The sequence below is a fragment of the Mustela putorius genome, unplaced genomic scaffold (assembly GCF_011764305.1).
Source record: "Mustela putorius furo isolate JIRA1106 unplaced genomic scaffold, ASM1176430v1.1 tig00537227_pilon_pilon_pilon, whole genome shotgun sequence".
NCBI classification, from domain to species: domain Eukaryota; kingdom Metazoa; phylum Chordata; class Mammalia; order Carnivora; family Mustelidae; genus Mustela; species Mustela putorius.
In genome coordinates, this window is record NW_025422368.1 from 30,770,274 (window position 1) to 30,783,767 (window position 13,494).

Here is a 13,494-nt window from a genome sequence, read left to right on the forward strand (position 1 = left end):
CTAGATGCTATAGGGACAATGTGAATAGAAACCTAATCTGTTTTGTGATTCAACTCAGAGAGGTGGCATGGGTCTTGGTCAGAAATAAGGACGAATTATGATAATAGAAACAGAAAGCAAGGGACAAAGGCATGAAGCCCTCAGGAAGTAAACTAAACACAATGACCACAAGCACTCACATGTACAAATTTTCTGGCACCACGATTTAAGACACCCCCATTAACCATGATCCCAGTTCATGGTTAATTATTGATCCCCCTAATTAAGTACTTACATAATATTTTATAATAAAGTTTCTTTTTCTCATAAAAGGAAAAATTTGAAGTTTTTTAGACAACTTTCTTATGAGTAATTTTAATTGTATTAAATTCTATGCACACCCTGATGTTCATTATTCTCTTCTAATAGAAACAGTATTACATTTTCTGCTGTAAAACATTGGTCTTTGAAACTTTATGTACTTGCACCAGTCTGTTGAAATATTTTGAGATTTGAATTTTTTCCCCTTGATGTGTCTATTTTAACAGTGAAGAAAGGTGTTAAGAGTGTGATATCGTGTTAAATCTGCAAACTGTGTAGTCAGAAAGAGTTAAGTTTTAATTGCAAGTGTACAACTTACTGGTTTTATGACATTTACCAAGATACCCCTCTGAATCTTTTTTTTTTTAATTCTTAATTTTTTTATTTTTTATAAACATATATTTTTATCCCCAGGGGGGTCTGTGAATCGCCAGGTTTACACACTTCACAGCACTCACCAAAGCACATACCCTCCCCAATGTCCATAACCACACCCCCCTTCTCCCAACCCCGTGCCCCCCAGCAACCATCAGTTTGTTTTGTGAGATTAAGAGTCACTTATGGTTTGGCTCCCTTCCAATCCCATCTTGTTTCATTTATTCATCTCCTACCCACTTAAGCCCCCATGTTGCATCACCACTTCCTCATATCAGGGAGATCATATGATAGTTGTTTTCTCTGTTTGACTTATTTCGCTAAGCATGATACGCTCTAGTTCCATCCATGTTGTCACAAATGGCAAGATTTCATTTCTTTTGATGGCTACATAGTATTCCATTGTGTATATATAAGACTTCTTCTTGATCCATTTATCTGTGGATGGACATCTAGGTTCTTTCCATATTTGGCTATTGTGGACATTGCTGATATAAACATTCGGGTGCATGTGCCCCTTCGGATCACTACGTTTGTATCTTTAGGGTAAATACCCAGTAGTGCAATTGCTGGGTCATAGGGCAGTTCTATTTTCAACATTTTGAGGAACCTCCATGCTGTTTTCCAGAGTGATTGCACCAGCTTGCATTCCCACCAACAGTGTAGGAGGGTTCCCCTTTCTCTGCATCCTCGCCAGTATCTGTCATTTCCTGACTTGTTTATTTTAGCCATTCTGACTGGTGTGAGGTGATATCTCACTGTGGTTTTGATTGGTATTTCCCTGATGCCAAGTGATATGGAGCACTTTTTCATGTGTCTGTTGGCCATCTGGATGTCTTCTTTGCAGAAATGTCTTTTCATGTCCTCTGCCCATTTCTTGATTGGATTATTTGTTCTTTGGGTGTTGAGTTTGCTAAGTTCTTTATAGATTTTGGACACTAGTCCTTTATCTGATATGTCGTTTGCAAATATCTTCTCCCATTCTGTCAGTTGTCTTTTGATTTTGTTAACTGTTTCCTTTGCTGTGCAAAAGCTTTTGATCTTGATGAAATCCCAATAGTTCATTTTTGCCCTTGCTTCCCTTGCCTTTGGCGATGTTCCTAGGAAGATGTTGCTGCAGCTGAGATCGAAGAGGTGGCTGCCTGTGTTCTCCTCAAGGATTTTGATGGATTCCTTTCTCACATTGAGGTCATTCATCCATTTTGAGTCTATTTTTGTGTGTGGTGTAAGGAAATGGTACAATTTCATTTTTCTGCATGTGGCTGTCCAATTTTCCCAGCACCATTTATTGAAGAGGCTGTCTTTTTTCCATTGGACATTCTTTCCTGCTTTGTTGAAGATTAGTTAACCATAGAGTTGAGGGTCTATTTCTGGGCTCTCTATTCTGTTCCATTGATCTATGTGTCTGTTTTTTTGCCAGTACCATGCTTTCTTGATGATGACAGCTTTCTAATAGAGCTTGAAGTCCGGAATTGTGATGCCACCAACTTTGGCTTTCTTTTTCAATATCCCTTTGGCTATTCGAGGTCTTTTCTGGTTCCATATAAATTTTAGAATTATTTGTTCCATTTATTTGAAAAAGATGGATGGTACTTTGATAGGAATTGCATTAAATGTGTAAATTGCTTTAGGTAGCATAGACATTTTCACAATATTTATTCTTCCAATCCAGGAGCATGGAACATTTTTCCATTTATTTGTTTCTTCCTCAATTTCTTTCATGAATACTTTATAGTTTTCTGAGTATAGATTCTGTGCCTCTTTGGTTAGGTTTATTCCTAGGTATCTTATGGTTTGGGGTGCAATTGTAAATGGGATTGACTCCTTAATTTCTCTTTCTTCTGTCTTGCTATTGGTGTAGAGAATTGCAACTGATTTCTGTGCATTGATTTTATATCCTGACACTTTACTGAATTCCTGTACAAGTTCTAGCAGTTTTGGTGTGGAGTCTTTTGGGTTTTCCACATATAGTATCATATCATCTGTGAAGAGTGATAATTTGACTTCTTCTTTGCCGATTTGGATGCCTTTAATTTCCTTTGGTTGTCTGATTGCTGAGGCTAGGACTTCTAGGACTATGTTGAATAGCAGTGGTGATAATGGTCATCCCTGCCGTGTTCCTGACCTTAGTGGAAAAACTTTCAGTTTTTCTCCAGTAAGAATGATATTTGGGTTTTTCATAGATGGCTTTGATGATATTGAGATATGTGCCCTCTATCCCTACACTTTGAAGAGTTTTGATCAGGAAGGGATGCTGTACTTTGTCAAATGCTTTTTCAGCATCTATTGAGAGTATCATATGGTTCTTGTTCTTTCTTTTATTGATGTGTTGTATCACATTGACTGATTTGTGGATGTTGAACCAACCTTGCAGCCCCGAATAAATCCCACTTGGTCTTGGTGAATAATCCTTTTAATGTATGGTTGAATCTTATTGGTGAGAATTTTCTCATCTATGTTCATCAAGGATATTGGTCTATAGCTCTCTTTTTTGATGGGATCCTTGTCTGGTTTTGGGATCAAGGTGATGCTGGCCTCATAAAATGAGTTTGGAAGTTTTCCTCCATTTCTATTTTTTGGAACAGTTTCAGGAGAATAGGAATTAGTTCTTCTTTAAATGTTTGGTAGAATTCCCCCGGGAAGCTGTCTGGCCCTGGGCTTTTGTTTGTTTGGAGATTTTTAATGACTGTTTCAATCTCCTTACTGGTTATGGGTCTGTCAGGCTTTCTATTTCATCCTGGTTCAGTTGTGGTAGTTTATATGTTTCTAGGAATGCATCCATTTCTTCCAGATTGTCAAATTTTTTGGCATAGAGTTGCTCATAGTATGTTCTTATAATAGTTTGTATTTCTTTGGTGTTAGTTGTGATCTCTCCTCTTTCATTCATGATTTTATTTATTTGGGTCCTTTCTCTTTTCTTTTTGATATGTCTGGCCAGGGGTTTATCAATTTTATTAATTCTTTCAAAGAACCAGCTCCTAGTTTCGTTGATTTGTTCTATTGTTTTTTTGGCTTCTATTTCATTGATTTCTGCTCTGATCTTTACGATTTCTCTTCTCCTGCTGGGCTTAGGGTTTCTTTCTTGTTCTTTCTCCAGCTCCTTTAGGTGTAGGGTTAGGTTGTGTACCTGAGACCTTTCTTGTTTCTTGAGAAAGGCTTGTACCGCTATATATTTTCCTCTCAGGACTGCCTTTGTTGTGTCCCACAGATTTTGAACCGTTGTATTTTCATTATCATTTGTTTCCATGATTTTCTTCAATTCTTCTTTAATTTCCCGGTGGACCCATTCATTCTTTAGAAGGATGCTGTTTAGTCTCCATGTATTTGGGTTCTTTCCAAGCTTCCTCTTGTGTTTGAGTTCTAGCTTCAGAGCATTGTGGTCTGAAAATATGCAGGGAATGATCCCAATCTTTTGATACCGGTTGAATCCTGATTTAGGACCGAGGATGTGATCTATTCTGGAGAATGTTCCATGTGCACTAGAGAAGAATGTGTATTCTGTTGCTTTGGGATGAAATGTTCTGAATATATCTGTGATGTCCATCTGGTCCAGTGTGTCATTTAAGGCCTTTATTTCCTTGCTGACCTTTTGCTTGGATGATCTGTCCATTTCAGTGAGGGGAGTGTTAAAGTCCCCTACTATTATTGTATTATTGTTGATGTGTTTCTTTGATTTTTTTATTAATTGGTATATAGTTGGCTGCTCCCATGTTGGGGGCATAGATATTTAAAATTGTTAAATCTTCTTGTTGGACAGACCCTTTGAATATGATATAGTGTCCTTCCTCATCTCTTATTATGGTCTTTGGCTTAAAATCTAATTGATCTGATATGATTGCCACTCCTGCTTTCTTCTGATGTCCATTAGCATGGTAAATTCTTTTCCACCCCCTCACTTTAAATCTGGAGGTGTCTTCGGGCTTAAAATGAGTGTGTTGTAGGCAACATATAGATGGGTTGTGTTTCTTTATCCATTCTGATACCTGTGTCTTTTGATTGGGGCATTTAGCCCATTAACATTCAGGGTAACTATTGAGAGATATGAATTTAGTGCCATTGTATTGCCTGTAAGGTGCCTGTTACTGTATATTGTCTCTTTCCTTTCTGATTTACCACTTGTAGGCTCTCTCTTTGCTTAGAGGACCCCTTTCAAGATTTCCTGTAGAGCTGGTTTGGTGTTTGCAAATTCTTTCAGTTTTTGTTTGTCCTATTTTCAATGATAGCCTAGCTGGATATAGTATTCTTGGCTGCATGTTTTTCTCGTTTAGTGCTCTGAATATATCCTGCCAGCTCTTTCTGGCCTGCCAGTTCTCTGTGGATAAGTCAGCTGCCAATCTAATATTTTTACCATTGTATGTTATAGACTTCTTTTCCCAGGCTGCTTTCAGGATTTTCTCTTTGTCGCTAAGGCTTGTAAATTTTACTATTAGGTGACGGGGTCTCGGCCTATTCTTATTGATTTTGAGGGGCATTCTCTGAACTTCCTGAATTTTGATGCTAGTTCCCTTTGCCATATTGGGGAAATTCTCCCCAATAATTTTCTCCAGTATACCTTCTGCTCCCCTCTCTCTTTCTTCTTCTTCTGGAATCCCAATTATTCTAATGTTGTTTTGTCTTATGGTGTCACTTATCTCTCAAATTCTCCCCTCGTGGTCCAGTAGCTGTTCGTCCCTCTTTTGCTCAGCTTCTTTATTCTCTGTCATTTGGTCTTCTATATCACTAATTCTTTCTTCTGCCTCATTTATCCTAGCAGTGAGAGCCTCCATTTTTCATTGCACCTCATTAATAGCTTTTTTGATTTCAACTTGGTTAGATTTTAGTTCTTTTATTTCTCCAGAAAGGGCTTTTATATCTCCCGAGAGGGTTTCTCTAATATCTTCCATGCCTTTTTTGAGCCCGGCTAGAACCTTGAGAATTGTCATTCTGAACTCTAGATCTGACATATTACCAATGTCTGTATTGATTAGGTCTCTAGCCTTCGGTACTGCCTCTTGTTCTTTTTTTTTGTGGTGAATTTTTCCGCCTTGTCATTTTGTCCATCTAAGAGTATATGAAGGAGGAAGTAAAATACTAAAAGGGTGGCAACAACCCCAGGATAATATGCTTAAACCAAATCAGAAGAGATCCCAAATCATGAGGGGGGAGAAAGGGGATAAAAAGAGGTTCAAAAAGAAAGAAACAAAAGGAAAAGAAAAAAAAAGAATTAAAAAATAGAAAATGAATAAAGAAAAGTATAAAAAAGAAAAAAATATATATATTAGATAAACTAGTTAAAAAACATTAAAAAAGAAAAGGGTAAAAGCTAAAAAAAATTTTAGCAGAAGAAGAAAAAAAAAATGAAAAAGAAAAAAATTAAATTAACTGCAAGACTAAAAAAATCACAGGGAGAAAGTCATGAGTTCTGTGCTTTGCTTTCTTCTCCTCTGGAATTCTGCTGCTCTCCTTGGTATTGAAACTGCACTCCTTGGTAGGTGAACTTGGCTTGGCTGGATTTCTTGTTGATCTTCTGGGGGAGGGGCCTGGTGTAGTGATTCTCAAGTGTCTTTGCCCCAGGTGGAATTGCACCGTCCTTACCAGGGGCTGGGCTGAGTAATCTGCTCAGGTTTTCTTTCAGGAGAGGGTTCCGAGGAGTAGAGTTCCAGAGGATGGGAATACAAATGGCGGCCTCCTGGTCTCCAGCCCAGAGGAGCCGAGAGCCCAGGGCCCCACTCCTCAGTGCGCCCTCAGAGAACAGGGCCCAGTTACTCCCGTCTGCCTGACCTCCGGATGCGCTCCGAGCTCACTGAGCCTGCGACCGGTTCAAGGTAACACGGAGCTGTGAGCTTACTGTCGGCTCTGTCTCTGTAGCCAGCTTTCCCGTTCCAATACCAGCAAGCTCAGCGACACTCAGACACCCCCGATCCTTCTGTGACCCTGTGGGACCTGAGGCCACGCTGACCCCGTGTGGGTTTCGCCCTGGTTTAGCCTCTGGAGCGATGTCCCTCAGTGGAACAGACTTTTAAAAGTCCTGATTTTGTGCTCCGTTGCTCCGCCGCTTGCCGGGAGCCAGCCCCTCCGGGGTCTATCTTTTCGTCGCTTTGGATTCACTTCTCCGCCAGTCCTACCTTTCAGAAAGTGGTTTTTCTGTTTCTAGAATTGCTGTTTTTCTTCTCTTCAATCTGCTGATGGATTTGCAGGTGTTTGCCATCTTTAGATAAGCTATCTAGCTGATCTCCTGCAAGCTGAAGTAGTCTCAGCCTGCTACTTCTCTGCCATCTTGACTCCTCCATCCTCTGAATCTTCCTGTCGCTTTTGCCCCTTTATTAAACCGTTCCTCAAATTACCCAATTAGAGTACACTATCTATTTCCCTCTGGGAACCTGACTTTTCCCCTATGTGACTACAATAAATTTCAAAGACCTGCAAAATTTAACACTTGTCACTCTTACCCCTAGAAAAATACTAAATATTGTTTTTCTGTTTATTATACCTGTGTGCTCGAGGAAAAACATATTGTAGAAGCCATGCATTTACATATTATTGCACATTAACATGGAATGTAATGAACCTGAGCCCAATGATGTGATGTTCTCAGCAACATATATCCTTGGTGGCTTTCATCAGAGATTCAAAAGTGTGTTTGATCCTTCCTGATTATATTATGTGTGTTGTATAGATTATTTACCCTAAGGGTGAACTGAAAGCATTAAAAAAAACTTATCTTGAAATTTCACTGAATTATTAAGTGATACTTGAATTATTGTGATAGCTGAACACGACTAAATTATTAATTAATAGCTAGGAGAAGAATGGCTAATTTATTGGCTTAGCTATCGAATGTGAGATCAAGTGATGTTTTTTAATATAAAGACTATAATTTAAAAGAAAGGCCTATTTTGTGATAACTTCAAATTCTTATTTTACTGCAGCTTTTTTTTTTCTCCACTCATTGTTTATTTTAGTATACCAGCACTTGAAGTTCTATCTCTAAGCTTATCACTCTTATAGACTTTAGATCAATGTCTAATGTCTATAGCCAACTGTCTACTCAGTATTTCCACCTGACTGACGGGTAAGCACATCAGATTTTGAATATCACATCAAACCTTTTATATAACCTCCAAAGCTTATTCTTTCTAATGTCACTAAATAAGAACTTCATCATTCCACAAAAGAAAATCCATCTCCTCCTATTTTCAAAATACCTAATGAATAGAACCTCTTTTCTCTACCTTGTTGACAGTATACCTTTGGACCAATATCTCTTTCATAGATTTTTACTAGATTCCTAACTAAACCTACTACAGTCACCCAAGCTTCCTTTTTCTACTGTTTCTACACAGCAATGGTAGTTCTTGTGTTAACATTTGATCATGACACTTATTTGCTCAAAGCCCACCAACAGTTTCCCACTTCACTGTGTGTAGATAATGAACTTGATGTCTTCACATGATCTGCTCTCATGATGGGGTTCTGACCTTGGTTCCCTTGATTCAATCCCTTGCTTAATCATCTTCATAGCACTTGTCTTCTTTAATATTCCTGAACTTGCCAGGCATGCTTTTGTGATAGAACTGTTGCACATTCTTTTCTTGTGGTCAGAATCACTCTTTCTCCATATATCCACATGATTTCATATCTTAACATCCTCAGACCTTTATTTATATCAGTTTAATGTGCCCTATGTAACTCCCCCTTTAAAAAATTGCAAACACTCCCAATCTTTTCTATTTACTGTACTTTTTCCTATTTTGTTTATTTTTATTGTCTTTATCACTCTCTCTGTCCCATACTGTATACTTTGCTAACACTATACTTAGAAGAAAAAAACAAAACAAAACAAAACTCCTTCCTGTAAGACACTCTCAGACTTCAAGATGCATTGTGGCAGGGATTGTTATTTGACTACTATCATATTCCCAATCTCTAGAAAGATGCTTGACACTTTCCAAAACTCAGTAAATATGTGTTGAATGAAGAAATAAATATAGAACATCAGTTATGAAAATCCTAGTAGTAAACTATAACCTCAGCTTTTCATTCTTACTTCTAAGCAATTTATTTACTGCTTCCTAGTCCACTCCCTATAACCTAACTTTTAATCCAACCACAGAAGTAATATCGTCTCTTGAAGGTTTGAGTAACAATCTTCTTTTTTTTTTTTTTTTTTAAGCTGATAAGATTATCATAGCTAGGAGGTCACTGGCCTTGTAATTCTTGCCAATAATTAACAGTAAAATGCTGGGCCCACCTATTGGGAAAAGTTAGATCTTCCATTAATTCTGATAGTAAATTATTCATAGTGGGTTCCTGTGTTCATCAGTAAGGGTATTTCATCTGTAAGTATAAGGATATGCCCATTCTTGACAGTTTTTACCACTTCAAAAATGCTATCAGATAACATAGAATAGCAGGGTAAAATTCATCCAGAGAGTAGGGTTTCTAGCTCTCCAATTAAGACTGAAATTACAAAAATCACGTTAAGTTGTTTTTAGTGTTCATAGAGGTTCAGAAAATTATCTTATTTGATATTTATACAATGGTATGAATTATGTAACTTAAGTTTTCTTCCCCAGTCAATATCTTAGAGAAAATAAGAAAATAATAACCAAATATGGCTATTACCAATTACTGGTATGTTCACTTATTTACAGAATTAGCTTACCATCTTTAGTTTGTTGGATTTCATTAGCTTCAGAATGTCTTCCTGGGATCTAATGTTCCTATGATTTTAAGGATTTGTTTCAAAAGTGCACACCAAGACATTTTGAGTAGATATAAATTAAGGAGATATGTCAAAATGAGAAAATAGCATCTGGGTACATACCATTAGCACACAGTGGGCAACATGAGGTCAAGTTCAATGAATATGTATTTTGTCTATAGTAAAAATACCACATAGTGCAGAACTAGATCTTTGCCTCTCTGTAAAAGGAAGAGAATCAATGAGAACTAGAAAAGTTCTTATAAATCAGTCAGTCAATCTTTTTCTGTCATATGGGAGGAAAATGAAGCCCTGTTGGGGGGTGGGAAAGATTTAATTTATCGAGGGCAAGACTGCATCATGTTAATATTACTAAACCAAAATAATTTACACATAAAATAATTCCAAAAATATCTGTGTAGTTGACTATACAAAATCACAAGTTAACAATCTAATAGAACTCTAAAATGACCTTTTATAGGCACAGTTAAAGCATCAGCTTGAAGATTATATCCTATGTATGTGTGCATAAGCCTTTTATAAGGCTCTGTGTCCCTGTTAGCTACACTGCATAAACCCAGAAACCAAGTGTTGAAGGAAGGAATGACCACTCCCACAATTCTTCCTTCTGTTCCAGTTACAGAATATGTGCTTCCCAGCCTGTACATATTCAGGATCTATATAATGGAATGTTTTGGTTCTTGGGGAATAGGAAATACTTCTATTAATAACATGAAGTTACAGAGATTGGCTTCTGTTTGGACTTCTCCTGCCAGAAAACTTGATAAGAAAAGAAGGAAGGGAGGGGAGGTATTTTTATTACCATGAGAATATAAGATTGTTTCTACCTAAAAAAAAAAAAAAAAAAAAAAAAAAAAAAAGGTTGTTTCTACCTAATCAGTACAAGGATCGATTTGTTTTGAACTCATTGAATTCACCCAGATGCCCCTTGGTGTTCTTGGCTTGGCAATAGCCTTGTAAGGGAAAATGAAACAGTCAAAATCAGAGAGAGACATGGCAACAGGAACTCAGTCCCTTCAGGAATGAGGGCCTTGTTTAACCCACTTTTCAAACAACCAAATTACTGCTGAAAAACCAACCAATGGAAGATGGTCAGAAGAAAGGCAGGCAGGGGTAAGGGGCCCTGTCCTAAGAGGAAACTACCCTTAAAAGGAAAATGACCCCATCTTGTTATTCTACAACACTTTGAAAGGAGCTCCCCAACCCTTTCCCACATAAACAACTACCTGATAGGTAGATGAGGACGTGGACAAAAACCTGATTGGTTGACAGGTGCATGGAGGGTTAATTAGATGAAAACAGCCCACCAAAACTCTCATAGAAACTCTATATTTAGAAACTCCAGTAATAACCCTGCCAGGTCCCCCCCAACTTTATGAGCTTTGTACTATCGTTCAATAAGCTTTGCTGGCAACCACTCTTTGTCTTGTCTACCTCTTCACTTTTCAAAGCAGCATGACTGAGAACCACAGGCAAGAAAGGAAAAGAAATCCTGAAACACAATAGAAACAGGAGAGATCTACAACTTTTTCCAGTTACATTCCTGTTTTAACATATTATTTGTTTATTTAGAAATTATGACTAACTCTTTTAGGGTTTCTGTACCCAAATTCCAATGTGTGGGGGGAATCCCTCCACCTGCATAACACTAAGCAATTCTGGGACACCAGTGTAAGAATGGGTTAGCATAAGTACAGCCATCTTAGCATGGGCAGCCATCTCAGGCCCAAGGGCTGAACTTTCTCCTACTTTACTTTAGTTTCAGGGACCCCCTCCCTGCTTTAGTCCCAGGGACCCCCTCCCTGCTTTAGTTCCAAGAAAGTACCCCACCCTGCAACACCCCTGCTGCAGCTAAGCTGCTTAAACCACCAGGGTGGCTAGGTGGTTGCTCATGGGGACCAGATGTTGAAGAGAGCTTATCTTACTAAACCACCAGGGGGGCGCAAGCCAAAAGTATGTATGGTCTCTGAAGTGATGGAAAGTTACTGTGAGTTGGATGCTTAAAAAAAAATACTATATAAACCCTTGGCTTTGAGTGCTTGGGGTCCTTGTTGAAACCCGCTGTGCTGGGCAGATACTTGGACCCCAGCTAGCTGGAAATAAACCTCGCTGTGTGACTTGCATTATCGAGAGTGTTCTCTGTCTAATTGAGGGGTGGTCGACTCCGTACCCTAACAACCAGCAGGGTGTCGAAGAATTTAAAGCAATTCTGGCGTTATTTGCCCAGAGACAACATCAGACTCCACAGGTTATAATTTCAGTCCTATAAGACTACCTCCCACCCCCACTTCAGATGCCAGTTGTAAGTTCTACACTAACTGCTACTTCTGCTTCTGACTAGTCAACTACAAGCTAGAAGGACCAACAATCTCCTCCTTAAGTTCAGTTAATTTGCTGGAACAGCACGCAGAACTCAGGGAAACACTTACTTGATGTTTACCAGTTTATTAGAGGGTATATTAAACAGCCAGATGAAAAGATACATGGAGCTAGGTATGGAAAAAGGGTATGGAACTTCTATGCCTTCTTTAGGTACACCACTCTCCCCGCATAACCACATTTTCGCCAATCCAGAAATAGCGATCTGGTTCCACTACTTTTGGATTTTTATGGGGGCTTCAATACCTAATTGGGATCGACAAAATCACTGATCACAGACTGATTCAACTTCCAGCACCTCTTGGGAAGAAGTAGGCCCGGCGGGTGGCTGGAACTCAAACTTCCAATCCTCTAATCACAAATTTGATCCTTCAGGCATCTAGCCTCTCTCTGCCCTTGGATCCAAAAGTCACATTCATTAACATAACAAAGGATCTCTTAATCATCCTTGTCTTAGGAAATTCTCAGGGTTTTAGGAAATTTGAGCCAGAAACATAGGACAAAGACCTAATATGTATGAGAAATATATTTTGGCCACTTAAATGACTAAGTGTATATTTCTTATAAATCACAATATTAAAATAACCATCACCTTAAAGAATCAGTGATTGATTAAAGTGAATGAACTTAATGTGGGCAATAAGTAGATCTCAATTGTGCAAAAGCTTCGGTGTAGCTGACAATATTGATAGCAAGTGCTTTTTCTGTGTGCTCAGATCTAATGGTTTCTTACTGCAAACACATTCAACAAATTGCCCGAGGGCTTTCTATGGGTGCCTGGACATATTCTGCATATGCTTGTGGAGAGAAGGAACTGCCATAAATGAACTGACAGTTAAATACTCCAGTTGTCTCACAGCTTGTGTAAGACAACCTATGTATTTTCTTTATAGCTGCCCAGATGTTCCCATGGCAATTGAGCCCTACTTAACCACAGCAGTAATCTGCTCCACAATGCATCCTGTATCGATGTCCTTCCCTTCCCTGTTTCACCTCTATATTCCTCTACTGGTGCTTTCTAGGACCACTTTCCTAAGAAACTACTCTATACAGTCAAATGCTTTTCTCAGTATCCTCAACTGGAAAAAATCCAGCCTAAGACCTGTTGTATGTCAGAGAAGCAAAAACACCACCATTGGGTAATAAGTGTTTGAGACATTGTGGAAGACTGACATTTTAAATAATTTTCATGGGGTAAGTCTAATTGACAAACTGATACTTAAGCCGAGATCTAAGGGAAGCTGTAAATGCCCAAAGGAAGAATATGCTAGGCAAGGGATACAGCAAAAATCATGAGACTGGAGTATTTCCAGCATTTATCACAACAATGAGGTAGCTAGACTCTGAAGTAGAGTATGAGAAAGAATAGAAATAGGACATGAAATTAAAAGGAGGTGAGACAGTGATAGGACTGGGGAGACTAGAGTCACCTAGGTCCTGTCAACTCTTTGGTTTTTACTCTGAAGAGGAAGAGATACTATCAGAGGGATTTTGATGATTTGATCTGTTTTAGACTTTTAAAGGATTCTTTTGGCATTTGTGTGAAGAATGGACTTTATTATTGTGCCAAAGGTAAAACAGGAAGAAAGTTATTACTTCCATTAAAAAGTGATTAATTTTATCCTCTAACTAACTCCTTGGAGTCCTAATCAATAATCAGTATTGAAGTAAAGGAGAACATATTCAGGCGAAAAATCATGGTAGATGCACCACGGTGTTTAGCAGTGATGATAATA